The sequence below is a fragment of the Mus caroli genome, unplaced genomic scaffold, assembly GCF_978045245.1.
Source record: "Mus caroli unplaced genomic scaffold, Mus_caroli_1 scaffold_1, whole genome shotgun sequence".
In the NCBI taxonomy this organism is placed as follows: Eukaryota; Metazoa; Chordata; class Mammalia; order Rodentia; family Muridae; genus Mus; species Mus caroli.
The window spans coordinates 47,720,341-47,742,320 of NW_028227256.1; positions in this window are offsets into that span (position 1 = coordinate 47,720,341).

A 21,980-nucleotide genomic window follows, 5' to 3' on the forward strand; every position below is an offset into this window, starting at 1 on the left:
CTTCTTCATGCCTCTAACTTCTATTGCATTCCCACCTTGTACTTCCCACCTTGACCCAGTTGGATGCCAACCAGTCTACAGATTCTTGGCAATAGCTGTCTCTTTTATCTTAATAATGTAATGTTTATTTTTCTTGATAGTCATTTTTCTGGGGCTAAAATTCTTAGTAAAAAAGTTTCTTTTGCCCACTGTTTAATGCCATAGCTTTGGTTGGACTTGGCCTTTTCTTATGGTTTAGCTGTTATTTCATTAGTATTGATAACATGGGAAAGGAGTTTTCTAACAGCAAGACAATCATACTGTAATGTATAGTTACTTGAACTGTTAATTACATTTGTTTATGCTCTCCTTTTTTACATTTGACATTTGTTTGTTTACTTGTTGTTGATGAGTTGAGGTGGAGTGGCATTGTTTCTTTAACCTAGAATAGGAGAGAACATACTTCTTATTACATTTTATGTAGGAAATCCTTGAACCCTGCACATCAAAATAAATATGTTAAAGAAAATTGTGTGTAAGGGAGATAGGGAGAGTGATAATTAACACTGACAGCCAACCTGACAAGATCTAGAATTGCCTAAGAAACAAGTTGCTAAGCATAACTGTGAAGGGTTGTATAGATTAGGCTAATTGAAATGAGAAGAGCCATCTAACTATGGGTGGTACCATTCAAGAGTCCGTGGACCTTGACTGAATATGAAGGAGTGAACTGAGCACAGGCATTATTTGGAGTCCTTATTTTCTGATTGTTCATGTCATGTGTATAGCCAGCTGCTCCTGATATTAAAGCCATACCTCCCTTCCATAATGGATAATATAATATAATGCCTAATCTAATATAATCCAATATTTCAGATCTGTAAACCAAAATAAACCCTTTCTTTCTTAATTTCCTTTGTCATCTATTTTTATCACAGCAACATTGCAATTAAAAAACAGAGGGAGAAAAGGAGAGGGTGAGCTCTATGGGGTAGTGTATTTGACACTGGTTTCATTTATCTCTAAAACATAACTTCAACCTGTGCAGTTAACCAAATTAGATAATAATATTCACTCCAAACTGGTTCAAAATAACTCTCTTTATTAGAAGTTAAATGATAGCAACTAGTGTGAGAGAATTAGCCTAGAAAGAGATGGGGCAGCATAGTTTTCATGGCCATTATGTGTTGGAATTAATGACTATTGTTTAAGTTTCTCTGCATCCTTTATACAGTCATAGTCAAAGGGCTTCAAAACCATCAGCTGTTGGCATACTCAGAGTTGCAAGGTTAACTTTGACCCTTTGATATTGTCTTGCTATCAAATTTTAGCACTGCTAGACAGAAGACAGCCATAAATTTAAGTAAAAAATAGCACAGTAGACTTTTCATGTTTGATATATGGGAAAAGTCATTATAAATGCAGATTATAAAATTTTGCCATATTCTGCATAAGTTATAGAATCTGAACAGAGATTTGAAAATTCAATTTACCTTGCCATGTTTTCCTCCAAATCACAACTTCAAGCCCCTTTAATGATTAGATGAATCATTAAAACAAATACTTCAAGGATTTTATCATGTATTCATCAGGTAAATGTCTCATTGCTGATGTATGTTTAGATGACACAAATAAATTGCCCTTGGCCAAAGTAAGTCAGGGGAGGTTTTTAGCTTCACAGTTAGTTGGTTGGTTAGGTTGGTTGGTGGTGGTTGTTACTATTTTTCTTTTCCTGTATGAATATACTTTTCATTTGATTTTTTTTCAGTCAGTAGAGTTTAAAATGAGAGAAATAGCATTTTGAAAATGGAAAAGTTGAGGTAGGAAGTTGTGTTCCCCAATCAGAATAAATGGAGAGCATCAAAGTGGACCAAGGCTGCAGCAGTGGGAAGTAAGCCAGCAAATGTTAAATGATAGACGCATAGTCTGGTCTCTTACCTTGTCCACTGGGATTTCATTGCTATGAAAGCATGTAGCCACTTGCTCACTTGAAGCAAGTCAATGTTCTAACATATTGATGACTCCTCCTGGGGTAGACTGCACACCTGCCTTTTTACACTGTAAATCCTACCTGGCATGGCATTTCAGATTATATGAAGAGCATGCAAAATTGGATATTTCAAATTCTGATTAACATATAAAAGAATATTTTTTTCATTTTCTTTCTTGATTAAATAAAAAAATCAAAACAATGTGTTGTATGGGTCCAGAAGTAAAATAGCAGTTTGGGAGTGATTTTGATAATCTGATTTTCGTCCTTACACAGGGGATCAGAATATAGGGGAAAAAAGAAGCTTTTAGGCTTTCCTGTCAACCTACAAGTGAGAAAGTCAACAAAACACTCCAGCTACTTGGTGGATAATTGTCAGGTCTATTATGTATTTCCCCACCTGGAGTTAAATTACCCTTGGCTGAGTTCCCTCACAGGTGACTTTCAGATTGCACCAGGAAAAGTTGCCTCATTTAAATTTAACTTTTCCTTCTCAGTATTAGAGTTTGACCTACAGAAGGCTCCTTGATTGTACTTGGTCTTTTATTAGTTTATTTGAAATGAGAGTAAGGCCATTTGAAGCCCCATGTTGACTCTGATCACTTGCCTGTAGTGTTGACCTTGTTGTAGTGCTATGCTATTTAATTTTTCTTTCACACACATGCACACACACACAGGCAACATGATCTTTATTTGCTTTCTGGAGTGCCAGGTATTCTCCACCTTCTTGGTTGGTAGTTACTTTTAACTTTTTGGTTATTTTGGAAGTCCATGTTTACAATAAGTCTAGAGTTCTTGTTTTGATCATTTCCTTTATCTACATTGCAGGCCCAGCTTAGACTGCATTCCATTCCCATATGTTGAATAAGATGGAGAAACAATTCACAGGTCTACTGAGCTGTAAATGTTTCTACCTTGTAAACTAAAAGTAACTTATCTTTACTAAGAAGTTGTGTTTATACACTTATACAGATTTTCAGGATTTTACCAAACATGTTTGCAAACTGCTATTCATCCAAAGACTCAAGTACAGATTCACAGATTTTCTTTTTTCTTTTTTCTTTCTTTCTTTCTTTCTGTCTTTCTTTCTTCCTTTTTCTTTCTTTCCTTCTTTCTTTCTTCCTTCCTTCCTTCCTTTCTTTCCTTCCTTCTCTCTCTCTCTCTCTCTCTCTCTCTCTCTCTCTCTCTCTCTCTCCATCTTTCTTTCTCCCTTTCAGAATTTCTCTACTAATTAAAAAATTACTTTGGGGTTTAAAATATAACTGGATATTTGACACTTTTCATAAAGATCAGTGCTCAGAATTTTATGACACTATCATCTGAAATAGAAGATATTTTCTCTCTCTGTTTAGGTTTCCTAAAGCTTTTTATAATTGCATCAGAACTAATATATTGACTTCTTAATTTATTTATCATAATAATCAAAACATTCATTGTGCAAAAGTATTAAGTACATTAAATAGTGTATTATAAGCAGAAAACACAAGGAAAATTAAAGTGGGTACCACTGAAGAAACAATGTGATAAGACAGAGAGGATTATAAGAACTTACTGCAGAGCCTCTTACTTTGAAGATACAATGAACAGAGCAACAGAATGGGCCTGTAAGGTATTATGCTTAGAGGTACATCTAAGGATGACATGAAACAGTGAACAGATAGATATGTAAATGCTTTCTGATTATGAGTTATTCATGATGTCTTTTCATAACAATAATGAAACAGTTTATTTTTCCTATAGCTATGAACTATTAAAAACATTTTTAGCAAAATACTTTAGCCAAAGTCAACTTTGTAAACAGCTTTTTTAATTACTGAATCTCACAAGAGATTCTGACTGGGCTGTGTAAAGGAAATAAGGAGTTACATGAGGCATGAGGATTAACTACAAAGAACTGAAGACAGCTGCACAGTAAGGTAAAAAATATGGACATTTTCAAGCACCGTGTTTCATATACCTCAGATTTCCTTCTAGTGTTGAGAGGGACAGCCACGTGACCTCTTGCTCATGGGACATGAAAGTTTTGACTTTTTTTCATGAAACACAATAAAATTAATTATCTAAGGAGGGCCAAATCCAAAGGGTGCTAAAACATGGCACGTATCGATGACTTTATTCTAGTAATGGGTAATGGTTGAGTTATAGCTTATATAACTAAAGCAAGTATGTTAATGTAAAACTGAGTGAGTTCAACTGTGCATAGTAAAGAAAGAAAGAGAAGAACTCTACCTAGGATGGTTATGAGATTTCAGAATCAGGCATTCTGGAGTCCCACACTGGCACTGACATTACCCAGCCAAGTGACTGGTAATGTGTCACCTAAACTTTATGAAATGCATTGCAGCATCTGAAAACAATGGAGGACCCTACCTTGGCTCTGGGTAAATATGTTTAGCCTTCTGGGTTCTACATATCTATATGCAATAATTTTTATTGCCTACTAAGTACATGTAAAAAACAATTGTGCCAAATAAAACTGAGCATTTTTTACATCTAACACCACGGATATCTTAAGATAGACTGAGATATACTTTCTTGGTGTAAGAATATAAAATAGACTTCTGGCAATTAGTACCTAAGAGAATCTAAGTTATATCACACTTAATGCAGGAGGCATTCTGATACTTAATTATAACAATTTACTCAGTGAGCAGGGAAATAGCTAAATCTTTTGCAACCCACTAGTCAATAGTATGACAAATTTATAAATAGCTTCCAGTAAATATGACCATAACTTTAATAACATCACTTTTCATTTTTTCTTTCCTAAGAAAATCTGTGATAACAAAATCGATTCAACCTTAATTCCATAATACTTTATTTAACGATGCCTGATTTTAGTAAATGAAGTATTTTGTGTCCAGAACATGTGCAAATAAAAGGAGCAGATTACCCTCCAGAGTGTGTGGGGGGGGGAGAAGGAGGAGGCATTAATTGCTTCAAAAACAAGGAACAGAACAAAGGCCAAGACCATAAGTCTGCAGCTGCAGAGAACACGCAGTTATTGAGCTGCGATGGACAATACTGGCACTGTACATCTCATGCTGAATTCATGTTGTTGGCTTTTGTTTCTAGAGACAAACAATAAGTGAATGGAACAATTTCAGTTCTCACTAAACTGAATCTGAGATGCCATCTGCTCTGATTTCATACTTAAAGAAGAGAAAAGAAGTCAACATTAAAAAAAAAAAAAACCCAACCTTTATTCTAATGTTGTTAAAACACTCAGTGGGAAATCAAGATAACATTTCAGAATTGTAACTGACTCTGTGATTCAGATTATGGCACCACTATGGCATCTGAGCACCCCAGCACGTACAAAGATGTCTACAAATGGAGCAGTGACTTAGGTTTATGGGGGATCTCACACTTTTCTCCCTGGCACAGTGGGAGAAATGCTTTATGCCATTTAAGGGCTATAGCTAAGAACTCTGAATATCTAGATTCTTTTTTAAAGGAAGTGCTTTTGACTATAATGTACAGGCAGCAAATACATTTTCTTCCATTTTCAATTCCAAGTGACATTTAAGAGGATAAATTTACTGCTTTTCCCTTGTTGTCTTTACAGGAGAGAAATCTGATATAAACATAAAATGTTGTTACCTAATGAAATTCTTACTACAGAGCAACTAATTGGCTTAAAACACTTTAATTATATGCCTGATTAAGTTTTTCCAGTCCTTGTTTCTATTGGCTTCTGGGGTGCAGTATGTACTGCACTTTCTTAGGATTTATGATGTTTGTGAATGTTCTACCACGTTTTTAAACTCAGCCATGGAAACATAGCCCAAATTTAGAAAAAAATAGCTTCAGATTCTATGCTTTTCTTTATTAAAATTTACATGATCTTTATATTGATGTGAATCTTCCAAATAGAAGATAATTAATTGGTGTGATGGCTACTCTTGATTGTCAATTTGACCTGGTTAAATATATAATACATTTGCTATTGTATGTGGGATGGTTTGTCATTATGAGTAATTATGACTCCTAATATTCTGGTTATTATTTTCACTTGGAAATTAAGCATGACATAAGGAGCTATGATTGTGTATCAAATTGACAACCATGAATTTGTGATGATTATTCATGGTTACCAACTTGACTACATCTGGAATTTACTAAAGCCCAAATGACTGGGCACACCTGAGAGGGATTTTTCTTAAGTAAATCATTTGAAGTGAGAAGACACACTTCTAAAACAGATCTTTGACGTGAGAAGGAAGACACATATTTATTCTGGGCCACACCCTCTGCTTTCAGTTTATATGATGACATAGAAGAGGGAAACTAAGAAACTTGCTCTCATTTTGCCTAAGTAGCTGTCTTTCTCACCAAACAGTCCATTCATTGGCATTAGACCCTACTTCTTCAGGATTCTGGCATATTCTGAAAACCAGCTGAGATATCCAGGCTTGTAGACTGAACAAGTACTAGATTTTTGCATGTCGTATTGGTAGACTGTGTTATTGAACTAGCTGTACCACAACCTGTAAAACTATTCTAATAAATACCCCTCTCTCATATATATACACATACATATATACATATGTAAAATACATGTGCATATGTTCATTTTGTAAGTTCTGTTCCTCTAAAGAACTCTAACAAACATAAATGTTTTGTGCTTTATTAAAAAATTAATTTTATAATGTTTGGAAGTGGGTTCATGAATTTATTATTATTTTAATTTTCATAATTTATATTTCTTTCATACATGAAAATATAAATAGATGAGAGGCCTAAAATCTACTAATTAATAATAGGAATTTGGTAATTAAGGAATTGAAAGTGCATGAAATGGGTAAAGAAGTCTTTGTTAAAACATTGAGGAAGAAAGTTTTGACTGAAAATGATTCCTTATTCATTATCATAAGGAGAACAATTATAGTATCTTATAATAGGCATACAATTATATATTGTTCTTTTTTTGGATTAGCATACAATAGTGATACAGTATTTCTGTAGAGAGATTTTAATCTAGCAACAGGGACTCTCTGGCAAAGAATCACATCCAAAGGCCTTCTAGGTCTGTGTGGTCCAGCGGAAATGCAGACATGCCACACACTTTTAATTCTTCTGGTTGGAATACTCATATCTTTAATCCCAAACAATTGAGGTAAAGTTAGGTTGCAGAAGGAAGGAGCCATATTTGAAAGTGATGTCTAATTGACAAAGTGATGATTCAGAGGAAAAAAAAATGACAGAATGAGTTAGACATAGGATATGTCTAACTTTTTCAAGAACAGAGGAATAAAAAAGTGTCCACTTAAGAGAGCAGTGCAGAGAGAGAGGGAAAAAAGAGGCAGTTTTACCAGGACAGGTTGCAGAGAGAGCAAGCTAGACACAGATAAAGACAGATGTCCCCTTAAATCTCAGAACTTAACTGTTGTAAACTGAACTCTAGTCTCTCACCTTCACTGCTCTTTAAGTAGCTAGCCTCTCTTTTCTGTCTGTTCTTCTGATAGAACAGACATGTCCCATCTCTGAGTCATTCTGTCAAACCTTTCTCTGATTTATTATTTTATCAGATTTATCAATTAGACATCATTGTTTGAGATTAAAGGTATGTACTAAGGGTGTGTCTGCATTCCAGCCAGATCATATCTTTCAATGTGATCTCTTGCCAAAGCAGCCATGTTACTGGATTAAAATTCTTCTACAGGTTTAAGCAAAGGGATAGGTGTGTGTTTTGTGTCATGGTTTGTAATAACTATTCTTGTTTGTTTGCTTTTTTTTGTTGGTTGGGGTATTTTTTATTAGGTATTTTCTTCATTTACATTTCAAATGCTATCCCAAAAGTCCCCCATACCCTCTCCCCCCACTCCCCTACCCACCCACTCCCACTTCTTGACCCTGGTGTTCCCCTGTACTGAGGCATATAAAGTTTGCAAGACGAAGGGAACTCTCTTCCCAATAATGGCCAACTAGGCCATCCTCTGCTACATATGCAGCTAGAGACACGAGCTCCAGGGGGGTACTGGTTAGTTCATATTGTTGTTCCACCTATAGGGTTGCAGACCCCTTCAGCTCCTTGGGTACTTTCTCTAGCTCCTCCATTGGGGGCCTTGTGCTCCATCCAATAGCTGACTGTGAGCATCCACTTCTTCTGTGTGGCCTGGCTGTTCTGGAACTTGCTCTTTATACCTAGCTGGCCAGGAACTCAGAGATTCACCTCCCTCTGCTTCCCAAGTACTAGGGTTAAAGGCATGTGCCACCACTGTCCAGCTATGTCATACATTATAATCTACAAAATAGAGCATAAGATTATTTAAATGTCAAAAATAAATAATTAAGGAAAACAAGAAATAGGAAAAACTGACTTTGCCTATTGCCATATGTGTGATGTATATTCATGGCTTAAGAAAAGTAATTATTAACCTTTGGTTTAGTTCACTTGAAGTTACTGCTGCCTCACTTGGTGGCAACGAAAGTATTTTTCAAATGCTTGATGATTGCAGTTCACTATATTTGATTCTATCTGTACTATTAGAGATGGCTTTTGTATCCATGATATATGTATGAAATGACTAAATATCTCCTATTCTTAGATTAAATAAAAGCAAACAGAGTGCTGGAGAGATGGCTCAGTGGTTAAGAGCACTGACTGATCTTCTGGAGGTCCTGAGTTCAAATCCCAACAACCACATGGTGGCTCACAACCATCTGTAATGAGATCTGACTCCCTCTTCTGGTGTGTCTGAAGACAGCTACAGTGTACTTGCATATAATAAATAGATAAATACTTTTTAAAAAGCAAATAGAATTTTTCAATATTGACTCTTGAAAAAATACTTTGCTATAATTTAAGTTCATTAGCTAGGGATAAGTGGTAAAATCCATTCCTAATGTAGAAAAGTTCCAAGATGTACATTTTAAAGTTATTAGTACAATAGCAGACTGGGTATAGTAGAAGGGGAATAAGAAAAGCCTGTGAAATATGAGTGACACTTTAAAACATGTTGCTTACTTGTGCATTTGCATTAAAATTTACAAAATATTGATAAACAAATTGCTACCTAAAAATAAAATAATGAGGTCATAGATATAGATTTGATACCCCTTTATGTAAAAGTAGAAGAAAATAAAGAAGAAAGAGGAAAAGTCATGGATCAAGCTTTAGAAACTAATTTTTTTATTAGATATTTTCTTCATTTACATTTCAAATGCTATCCCCTTTCCTAGTTTTCTCTCTGAAAATCCCCTATTCCCTCCCCCCACCCCCTGCTCCCCAACACAACCACTACTACTTCCTGGACCTGGCATTCCCCTATACTGAGGCATAGAATCTTTGCAAGGCCAAGGGCCTCTCCTCCCATTGATGGCCGATTAGGCCATCGTCTGCTTCATATGCAGCTAGAGACAGGAGTCCCACCATGTGTTTCCCTTGATTGGTGGTTTAGTCCCACGGAGCTCTGAGGGTAATGGTTAGTTCATATTGTTGTTCCTCCTATAGGCCCCTTCAGCTCCTTGGGTACTTTCTCTAGCTCCTTCACTGGGGACCCTGTGTTTCACCTGTGTTCCACATAGATGACTGTGAACATCAACTTCTGTATTTGCCAGGCACTGGCATAGCCTCACAGGAGACAGCTATATTACAGTCCTGTCAACAAAATCTTGGCATATACAATAGTGTCTGGGTTTGGTGGCTGTTTATGGGATGGATCCCTGGGTGAGACAGTCTCTGGAAACTAATCTTATGCTGTTGTTCTCTTGTTCTCTTGCTCTCTCCTCTTGCTTGTGCTCCTCTGTCTCCCCATTCCCCTCCCTCCTATCTCTCCACATGCTCATGGCCAGCCTTTACTCCTCTACTCTCTCACTCTCTCTTTTTCTTTCTTTCTTTCCTTCTTTCTCTCTTTCTTTCTTTCTTCCTTCCTTTCTTTCTCTCTTTCTTTCTTTCCTTCTTTCTCTTTCTTTCTTCCTTTCTTTCTCTCTTTCTCTCTCTCTTTCTCTCTCTCTCCCTCCTTCCTTCCCTCCCTCCCTCCCTCCCTCCCTTTCTCTCCATTTCTCTGTCTCTACTATCACCTCAACTCTCCTCCCCATGCCCTAAATAAACTCTATTCTAAACTTAAAATAAATAAATGAACAAACAAACAAACGGACCTTATAAGAAGTAGAAAAGTGACCCTTTCCTCACCGCTGTACTGAATCTGTGGCTCTTACACTCTTTCCACACCCTCTTCCTCTTCCTTGATGTTCCCTGAGCCTTAGGCCTAGGCTCATTTTGAGTTATGTCGACTGGAACTGAACCCACCACTCTCAGTTCTTTACAGGTTGACAAGCTTCCCCTCTCTCCTCTACTCCAAGTTCCTCCTGCCCCCTTCTTTACTGCTATCCACTCCTCCCTCCCGTTCTCTTCAGAAAAAGGCAAACCACCCATAGGTATCAAACAGCCATAGCATATTAAATTGCAATAAAACCTGGAAGGCCAGGAACCAGAGGCTGGATTACCCAAAGACCTAGGATAGAAACACATGACTAGAGAGAGGGAGCGAGAGAGACAGAGAGAGAGAGAAAGAAATGTTGATAACCTGCTATACTCATAGATTGGTACCTAGCCCAATTGTCATCAGAGAGACTTCACCCAAGAACTGTTGGAAACAGATGTAGAGATCCACAGTCAAACATTAGGCAGAACTTGGGGAATCCTGCAGAAGTTGGAAAGGAAGGAATGTAGTAGCCAGAAGGGTCCAGGGCACTATAAGAAAACCCACAGTGATCAACTAACCTGGGCTCACAGGGGCTTATAGAGACTCATCGACCACTGGGGAGAACACATGGAACTGACCTATACCCTCTACACATATGTTAAACTTCAGTAGAAGACTAGCATAGCTAACAATAGAAGAGGCTATCTCTGACTCTGTTGCCTACCTTTGGGACTCATTCCTCCTCCAGGGTTGTCTCATCTCACCTGAATAAGAGAGAAGGTGCCTAGTCTTACATTATTTTCTTAGTAATGCAAAGAACAAAACAGTCCATAAATACCATACCCTAATATTTGTCCAGGCTTTAAGAAATAAAGCAATTTCAATGATTAATTATGAATGAGTATGCTGTTTATACATTGTTTTCCTCATGTTCTGATACTTTGGCTCATTTGAGTAAGGACCATGTTCTGAGAGTTTACATAATTTTAATACTGCATATGGTGAAATTTTTAACCTGCAAGCTAAGTACATGAAGTTAGGACCTTTGAGACATGATTAAGTTATTTGAACAGAGCCCTCATCTACATAAAAGAGAAGCAGGCATATGCCTGACCCTTCTCTTTGTAAGGATACATCTATATAGCACCCTGTGAACTGAGAGGATAGCCCTCCTAAGACATTCAACCTTCCTGTGCTTTACCTTGGACTTGGCACCTTACAAATGAATGTTTAAAAAAAAAAAAAAAACTTGTGTTTGTTTTTTTTTTCAAAGTTACCTAGTCTATGGCATTTTGTGATTGGATTCAGACTAGACTGGGATAATTTCATTCTTTGGATGCAAATTTTTGTCAAAGTTAAATAAATACTTAGTTGAAATTATTGGCAAAGATAACCTGAGAAAAGACCCAAGACTTACATATTCTGAGACATAGAAAATAGACTGCATTGGATCAATACAGTACAATTAGTTCGCTGCTTAAAACTTTTTTGTCCAAGTTCTGTCACCAACAACAAGACAAGCATCTTGACCATTTATTTTTTTTAGCATAAGTGACTTGACTTTTGTTTGTCTTTATTTTATTTTTTTACTTTTCAGTACTAGATAATCCACAGCCTGGGCAAGTACTTTACCCGTGATCTCTATTCTCATCCCAGGTGTATTCACATGTACATAAGAGATTATATCCTACTATCTCTGTTAACTTTTCCATATAGTTTGAGCTCTTCCTGCAGCAGTATTTCAGTGAGCTATCTGACTATGAGCCATTCTGTGTCATTAGAAATTCTACAGAAAATAATGTAAGACTAGGACCCTTCTCTCTTATTAGGGTGAGATCAGACAACCCTGGAGGAGGAATGGGTCCCAAAGGTAGGCAACAGAGTCAGAGAATCATCCTGACCCAAGGTTGTTTGCAGAGCACTGAAATGCCTCATGGTAGATCCTCACCAAGTATCACCTCAACTACATCAATGGATGTATGATATGTTTTCTCTGGGCTCATGAATCTGGCCAAACAGCCCCATTGCCCTCTGGAGTCATAATTTCTACCTTTGACACTGCTGCCTATTTTGACACTGGGAACAAGCAGGAGACAGGGGCCACAAAGTCCCTCTGAGCCAATACAGGATCAGTCCTCATTCTCTAGATGATGTGTGGGAAGAAAGTTGGAGTTCCAGTGAAGTCCAGAATGAACACTGCTCTTTGGATTCCTAAAGGAGTGGGGGGTGGGGGGGGGCAGAGACAGAGACTCGACAGAGACAGAGAGACAGAGACAGACAAAGAGAGGGGTATCTATGCAAATATATCTTGGAGAAGGGATTGTTTATGGTAACATTGTTTTGCTAAGTGTTTGATGATAGAAGATAAGAACTAAGTGGTATGTACAAGTGTGATAGTTCTAAATATAACAAGGAAAAATATCACGGTTCCCAAAATAACTGAGACAAGAAACTGAGAAAGAATAAGGGAAAGGGCAAAGGGACACATAGTTAGAGATTAGGTTCTCCCCAGCATCCTCCCAAAGCCACTACTAAAATTATAAAAGGTCGCATGTGTAGATTAGCTAAGAAACATAAAGAAGTTGAGTTCTAAATCCTTTTGTCCTAGGGAAATCAGACACCACTTGGAAACTCTGCATCAGAGAGAGAGGGAAAAAAGCAGAAACAGTAAGATCTTGACATTTACAGAAACTCTGTGGAAAGCTTTGAAGTCTATCACAGAAGTTAGAACTCAAGCCAAACACAGAACGAGAAAGCCCTGCATGGCATCTGGCTTACAGTCCTATACTGTGAGAGTGATATCACTCTCCTGCTGGAAGCCCTTCAGGTCTCTATTGTCCACTTTCTAACATCCAAATCTTTACCATGAGACACAGGAATGCATGCAGGTCAGTGCCTGTGTGCAGGTTAAGGCCTGTTCTCCAAACAACATCACTGCTCATCTTTTGCTAGGCATTGAGCTCCTTTAAGCATACTACCTCTGTGTAAATACTCACCTGAAACTTGTTTGATTGGTTGGTTGGTTGTTGTTGCTGTAAATGCTACACTTTCTTCGTGAACATGGCAAACAGGATCTCAGCTTAAGTTTATTTTTCCACTGGTGTTTGAATTTAGGGCAGTGACCCAGGGGTGGAGCACAGAGGTGCAGAAACTCCCATTTCCCTGAACTTAAACTCGATAGAAAGCTAAAGATGACCTTGCTATTTTGAGATGTGATCCCCCTGCCTGCCTCCCTCTCTGGAGTGCTGAAATTTCTGGGATATGCCACCATTGTACAGTTTCTAAAGTGCCTTCGTCCACACCAGGTGAGATCTCTAAGAAAACTGCAGTCATGCATTCTTACCCTCCTAGATAAGAAATAATTTGTAAAACATTTAAGTGCTTAACTTCTTAGATTTGTTATTCTCTCAAATTTTCTGTTCCTCACACTTTCAGAGTGTTCTTCATCCTTGATATTAAGTTCATCTTTTCTTTGCTCTGAGCAGTAAGAGTACATGTCACTTGTTTTTTATTGTATAACCAATTTTAGCAAAGTGGCAGGAACACAATAAATTTAAAAGGAGAGAGAAAAGGGAGAGAAAGAAGTACTGGATGATAATGATTTCAAATCTTAGGAAAAGTCTAAAATACTCACTATAAGTTCAAAGTTAAATTGTGACAGGCTCATTCATCACCCACAAAACAGTCAAGTTCATTAAGTGATAAAAATGTTAATTATGTTACTAGTTGATATCAGTGACCTAAACATAGCTGTCACTTGCTATCACTTAGCATATAAAAAAGAATTTCATTAATCTAGTCATTACCCAAAATTACTTTCTGACCACCAGTTCTCTCTGATCATTTAGTCTAGATTTCATGATTCATTACTTCATTGTTTTCCTATTGGAAAAGTTTCAGAAGCCCCAAAATTTGCCTCTTTCCTCCCTCATGGTACATTTTAGCTCTGCAGCATCAATAATCACTATAAGATATGATTCTGAGCCTGGGGAGGATTTGTAAAGCACTGTTCAAGCAACCATGAAAACCCAGTCTGATTCCAGCAATTGTATAAAAAAGTAAAGACTCCAGCCATGGCACCCACAGAGCCCAGCTAATGAGAGCCATACCTGCCCTGCCAAGCTCTGCCTTCTCTCCTGTCTGCTTCCTGACCTGGGGCAGATCAGAAGCCCCACACACACACCCAACAGCCTGCTTGTCTCCCAAGAGGTCTACAGTAACAAGGGACACAGCCTGCCTGTTTCTCCAGAGGGCTGCAATAACTAATGACAAGGGGCATTAAGGGGTAGACACCTTAACCAGGGGCACAATCCTTCCCATTTGTACCTCCATCTACAACAGGGGCAGATTCTGCCCCTGTAGCCCAAAACTTTCCTGTCTCCCAGGAGGTTCTCCCTGGCCAGGAACATAGGATCTCTGCCCTAATCAGGGACACAGGAGGCATGCTCTAACTAGAGATACATAATACTACCTCCCACAACAAAAATAAAAAGAATGAACAATCATCTCTCTTTAATATCTCTCAACATCAATGGACTCAATTCCTGGAGGAAAAAAAAAAAAAGGACACAGGCTAACAGATTAGATATGTAAACAGGATCTTGCATTTTGCTGCATACAAGAAACGCACCTCAGTGACAAAGCCAGAAAATACCTCAGAGTAAAGGGCTAGAAAAAAAAGTTTCCCAAGCAAAGTCCCCAAAAGCAAACAGAAGTTGCCATTCTAATATCCAGTAAGTTAGATTTTCAACCAAAAGTTATCAAACAAGATCAGGAAGGATCTTCATATTCATCAAAGGAAATATCAAACTGAAGTCTCAATTCCCCAAATGCAAGGGCACCCATATTCATAAAAGAAACTTTACTAAAACCCAAAACACACTTTGAACCTCACACATTAATAGTGGGAAACTTCAACACTCCACTCTCACCAATGGACAAGTCATTGAAACAGAAACAATGAAACTAAGAGAAGTTATGAACCAAATGAATTTAACAAATATCTACAGAACATTTCACCCCAAAACAAAAGAATATACCTTGTTCTTAGCATCTCATGTCCAAAACTGACCAAATAAAAGACATAGAACGAGATTCAACAGATAGAAGAAGATTGAAATAATTCCATGCATTCTATCAAACCACCACAGACTAAGACTGAATTTAAATAATACCAAAAACAACAGAAAGTCCACATACTCATGGAAAATGAACAACACTCTGCTCAATGATAACTTGGTCAGGGAAGAAATAAAGAAATCAAAGACTTTTACAGAATTCAATGAAACTGACCCAACATACCCAAATTCATGGGATACAATGAAAGCAGTGTTAAGAAGAAAAGTCATAGCATTAAGTATTTTCATAAAGAAATTGCAGAAATCCCAAACAACTTAACAACGCACCTGAAAGCTCTAGAACAGAAAGAAGCAAAGACACCCACAATCTACAGATAGGGAAAGAAATCTTCACTAACCTCACAACTGATAAAGGGCTAATATCTAAAATATGTAAAGAACTAAAGAAGTTAACTTAAAAAAAAAAAAACGCAAACAACCCAATCAAAAAGTGGGGTATAGAGCTAAACAGAAAATCCACAACAGAGGAATTTCAAATGGCTGAGCACTTAAAAAATGCTCAAAGTTCTTAGTCATCAGCAAATCAAAATGACCCTGAGATTTCACCTTACACCATTCAGAATAGCTAAGATCAAAAATTCGGGTGACAGCGTATTTTGGTGAGGATGTAGAGAAAGAGGAACACTCTTCCATTGCTGGTGGGACTGCAAACTGGTACATCCACTCTGGAAAATAGTCTGCAGTTTCCTCTGAAAATTGGAAGTAGTTCTACCTGAAGATGCAGCTATACCACTCTTGGCTATATACCCAAAAGATGCCCCACCATGACACAACAACATGTGTTCCACCATGTTCATTGAAGCCTTACTTGTAATAGCCAGAATCTGGAAACAACTTAGATGTTCCTCACCTGAAGAATGGATACAGAAAATGTGGTACATTTGTACAATGGAATAGTACTCCGCTACTAAAAATGAGAATACTATGAATTTTTAGGCATGTGGAGAGAACTAGAAAATATCATCCTGAGTGACACACAAGGGATATACTCCCTTATAAGTAGATATTAGCCAAAAAGTATAAAATACTTAGGATAAAACCCACAGACTCTAAGAAGTGTAACTGTAAGAATAGGGGCCCCAAAAGAATGCTTCAATGCCACTTAGAAGATAGAAGAAAATGATAATGGGAGGCAAGGGATAGAGGGACCTCAGTGGGAGAGGGAAGGGGGAGGAGAAAAAGGGAACAGGATCAAGTAGGGAGGGGGGACAGGAGAGAAACCTAGAGGTCCAGGAGAATGAATGGAAATATGCAGCCTCAGGAGGTGGGAGGGGGGTGATCCTCTAGAAAATACCAGAGACCTGGGAAGTGAGAAACTGTAAGGAGTCCATGGCTGTGACATTAGCCAGAGGGAGCTTGAAGAGTGTACCTCCAGTAGAGGGATGGTGTTATTAACCCACACTCAAAATATCTGACCCAGAATGCTTCCTGTCTAAAAGAACTGCAAGGACAAAAATGGAGAAGTGACTGAAGACAAGAGTCTAGCATAGATGTCCTCTGAGAGACTTTACTACTAGCTGACCTAGACAGGTGTAGACACTTACAACTAACCATTGGACTGATGTTAGAGACCCCTTGGGTTGAATTAGGGGAAGGATTAAAGATGCTGAAGGGGGAGGTGACCCTATAGGAAGACCAGAAGTCTTAACTAAGCTGGACTCCAGGGAGCTCCCAGAGATTGGGCCACCAACCAGGCAAGGCCTGGTCTGAGGCCCATGACACATGTATAGCAGAGTACTGCCTGGTCTGGCCTCAGTGGGGTCCCAGGGAAGGGGGAATCCTGGTGGAGTGAGACACCTTCTCAGAGACAAGGGGGAGTAGGAGTGGGATGAGGAACGGTTGGGGGGTACTGGTAAGGGGGCAATAGCTGGAATGTAATTTTTTTTTTCGTTTTTCGAGACAGGGTTTCTCTGTATAGCCCTGGCTGTCCTGGAACTCACTTTGTAGACCAGGCTGGCCTTGAACTCAGAAATCCACCTGCCTCTGCCTCCCGAGTGCTGGGATTAAAGGCGTGTGCCTGGAATGTAAATTTTTAAGAGAGTCCAAAAATTCTCCGTAAGACTTTAGTACAGAACATTAAGCCACAAGGCTTGTTGTGATTTCAGTACCCTCTGTGATCTGTCATATCTGATTCTGTTTACCCTCTATTCTCATAACACTCAGCCATTCAACTTCTGTATTTATTTAACAAATGCCTCTGAGTGTGATGTGGGTTAGACATGCTTCTCATAATGGGAAAGGCAGAAATCTCTCCACCATGCTGCTTTGTCAAAGGAAGCTACAATAAGTCTCTTTATTTTGCCTCCCAATTACCAACTTCCCTATGAACTCTATTCCATGAATCCTACTATAGACAAGTCGTCAATGGGTATTCCACTCAAAACGTTATAGATATGTTTTTTTTAATTCTATTTTATTATTATGTGTTTGTGTGTGACTTGTGTGGGAACATACATATAAATGCAAGCATCCTCAGAAACCAGGGAATGTCAGATGCCCCTTGTGCAGGAGTAACAGGCTGTTGTGACCTCCCTGACATTGGTGATCAGGCCACATAACGTAAGTCCTTGGCAAACTGTGTGCTCTTAACCACTGAGCAGTCTTTCCAGGTCATAGGGCACATTTCCACTTTCCTTCTTTGATTTTTTAAAGCCTGTAAACAGTTTTGAGTTATAATCCCCATCTGCCTAAACATTAGTATTTTCTTAAACCCCTGTAGTAATACATCTTCAACTCTATCTGGGCAAGATATAAGACTGAAACAAGGATGAAATAAAGTCCTAAGAAAACCTCCAAATTTAAAATAGTGATTAAAAATGACTATCTGCCAGACTTCAAATCAGGGAAATTTTCTCTGTGCTCCACTTTGGTAAAGCAGGACACTGTATTGTTTCTCCATGGAAACTTTCACAATTTGAATGATATATTTGTATAATGACTTTTTAAATGGTCATCTTTGTACTAAACCCATTTTTTTTTTTTTTTTTTTTTTGCTAATTTATCTTGTTCCTAGAAGCATTACAGAGATCACAGAGGTGGATCAGGCCTAATTCACCATTCATTTCTTACTGTGAGGTAAAGTATATGTGTAATCCTAAAACTGACACCTTTCTCCCTCTCTCCCTCCCCTCCCATATGTGTGTGTGTGTGTGTGTGTGATCACTATGGGATTATGTTTGTAATTATGTTACTGTATATGGAACAACAGCATAACAAGAAGAGCTTACTAACATACTAGTTTGCTAACAATATGGCAGTATACGAAATACAGAAAATACTTATCAACTGTGCTTAATCAAGCAACAGCATAGTCTTCCGTCCATATAGTGTAAAACAATAATTTAAGACTTTCATAATTCTGTTATTTTATTGGTCTAATGACTATTTCTTAATTATGCTCTAGCTTAGTCTAGAAGATTAAAATAACTAGATAGTGTTTTTTAAACTCACAGCATGATATGAAAAACAGAAGTAAGAATGAATTTTGAGAAGAATAAAAGTCTCACACAGAGACCAAACTTGTTTCCTCATTTCCCTTTTGTTATTAAAGGTGTTCCTTTAATTCACTTATAAGAGCATTAAATGTTCTTTAACAAATCATGGGAATCAAGACAAATATGCAGAGTTACAAGCCTGATAGGTGTTATGCTGACTGCACCTCTGCTGGTGATAGTCATCATTGCTAGATTCTGAGATATAGTTTGCTCCAAAATATTAATATAAATACTTCCAGTGGTATAGTAAATTTAAAATGGTGGATAAATGTTAATTTTGTCACGTTGTTTGTGTCTTTTAATTTAATGTTTTATAGCTACAGAACTGGATAACATGCAAAATGGAGCACAAATGATAATATGTATACTTTGATATGGATTTTTTATATGTATAAAGAATGCTTTTCCTTACATGTTTAAATTAAGATACAAAAATACTAAATGGAAATAATATACCAATATGTTTCTTTGTAACAGGATATGAATCAACTTGTTTTTATATTCTTTTTCCATTTCTCAATGAAAGCCTACAGAATTTAATAATACAGAACTCTTTTTCATCAAAAGTTCAACCTTTATTATAAAAATATAAAGTAAGCCAATATCAAATTCTTCCTTTGTATGTGTGTCCACATTCTGAGTCTTTCTACATGTTGTGTATATGTGCATGCATCTGTGTGTGTATTGTGTGTGTCTTTGTTGTGTGCATGTATCTCTTTGTATGTGTTTGTTTTGTATGTGTGCATGTATCTATGTGCATATGTGTGTGTGTGTGTATGTGTGTGTGTGTGTGTGTGTGTGTGTGTGTGTGATTTGCATGTGGAGACCAGAAGCACCAGATGAATATCTTCCTTTATTAGTCTTCTCCTTATCTTTTGAACCAAGGTTTCTCACTGAATATGGAGTTTAATCATTGACCCACCTGGCTGTCCAGTGAGCTCCAAGAGTTCTCCCAGTTCTGTTTCCCAGTGTCGGGATTACAGGTCCACACTGCCATGTTCAACATTTCCCACAGATATTTAATATCTAAACATAGATTCTCATAGATCCTCAACATTTTCCCCACTGAAACAACTTCCAGACCACACCCAAATTTCTTTGTTTTTTCATGAATGAGTGATATAATATGATTATTGTGATGACATTATTTTCCTTAATAGTAATGAAGGTCTATTCATAAAATATAGTAACTTCCCTAAGATTCACAGATTGTTTGTAGATATTCTTTAAACTTTCTGAAACTATGAGTAAATATATTATACTATTAGATCTTAGCACTTTTATAGGAATATCCATAGATAATATCTATGTTCTTCCCAACAATGTGATACCCTAATATATGTAAATATATAGATATACATATATGAGGAAAAGGCTTATAAATCTATACTTAAGTACTTAATGAAGTTAATGATATTTCAAATTCAACTCAGCAAAACTGTCATTATAAATCTGAAGTTAAAAAGTATACATTTAATATTTATATATTTTAATTAACTTCACTTTATTTCTTTGTGATCCCTATAGAAGGACTTTTAACATCTACACCATACAGCTTTGTCTGAGGGCAGACTCACAATTGTTTGTAACTGTAGATCAAGGGCATCCAAAACCACTTATGGATTCTATACTTTCTTACATGCACATAGTACTTATCCATACATGCACTACACACATACACATAAATACAACTAAAAATTCTCCCCCTAAGACACACTGAAGAAAGGTTTTACTGACTTTAGATACAGAGTACAGATTTTAAAACAATTGAGTTGACTGCCACTTCATAAGTGCTATTTTAGATATGTTGAAATGATTATTCGACTTGTTTAACTTTGCCTAAAATTTTCTTTGAATTTGAAGTAAAAAGAAGTATCACTAAAAAGTGAACATCCATATTAAATGTTATATTAAGATGACCTGTATTTCTCAACAAATAATGTTTTGTAAATGTGAGTTCTCATGAAATGTAACTTTCTTGTTTTCAGCATGTTTAGGTATAACCCAATATTACAAACATGGATTATACACAGAGATGAGAGCACTTTAATGCTTTGCCAATAAAAGAATCCTGCATCCTCCAATAGTTACCCATCAATCAGATGCCACTGGGAAGATAATGTTTCATTAGAGAAGAGGAACTTGTTAGAGAAATAGCTTATTCTCATGGACTGTAAGCCTATTAATGCTGTAAATTTATCTTCACATGTGTCATGTAGGATGCATTATCAGCCATTAGATGCAGGTATAATCTCAGCATTAATGGGGCCATTGTTGATATCTTTTACCACAATATCCTCCCAGTCATGTGCACTGAACAGAGCTCTTTCATCTAAATGGTAGGCTGCTTTCAATGATACACAATTAAGAAATATGCTGTTCTGTTGCATGAAAGTATAAGCCAAATGCAGTGTATTAGCATCTATATCAGGTATAATTTTGTGTGTAGAGGAATGCATGCCACAAAGAAATGATTGCTCACTTATACATGCAGTTTTAGAAACCAATATTTATAATATACACAGGAGACCTCTCTTTCAGCTCTCTGTAGTTATAGTGACAACTCCAAAGGGGAGCTCACACCACCAGAGTGTTGGCAGGCAGGTGGAAGCACTAGACATACCTCTAAGTATTGCTTCTTGGGTCTCTAAAATGAAAATGTATATGTCTAGCAATGAGCATGAGAAATACTTAGATTTTTGTAAGGAAACAATTGATGTGTAAATATTATCAACATTGTTGTAAATACATAATTAAACAATCTGCCTACCAAAGGGATAGCAAACTGTAAAATTAACAACTTTAGCACATTGATTAATGACATCATATTTCCTTCCTCACTTGTTCACTGGTACAATACAAATATAATAATGCTGAAGTTAATTATAAAACATATAAAAATATTTCAAGTCTCTAAATTGTAGTCATTAACTTCATTAAGGGAATGATCATTCAATATTTCACCATCATAAAAAATAGTTGATATGCCAGTAATTTTTATGTCAGTTTGACACAATGTAGGGTCACCAGAAGTGAGGTGAAAACAAATCTCTGTTTAAGACCTGGCTTGTGGAAGCTTGTTGGACATTTTCTTAGTTAGTGATAGATATGGGAGATCCCAGGCCACTGTGGGCAAGTGGTCCTGGGTTGTGAAAAAATCTGGATAAGCAAGCAAAATGGAGCAAGACAGTAAGCAGTGAGTTGGTTCAGTAATCTGTTGTCTCCCTGG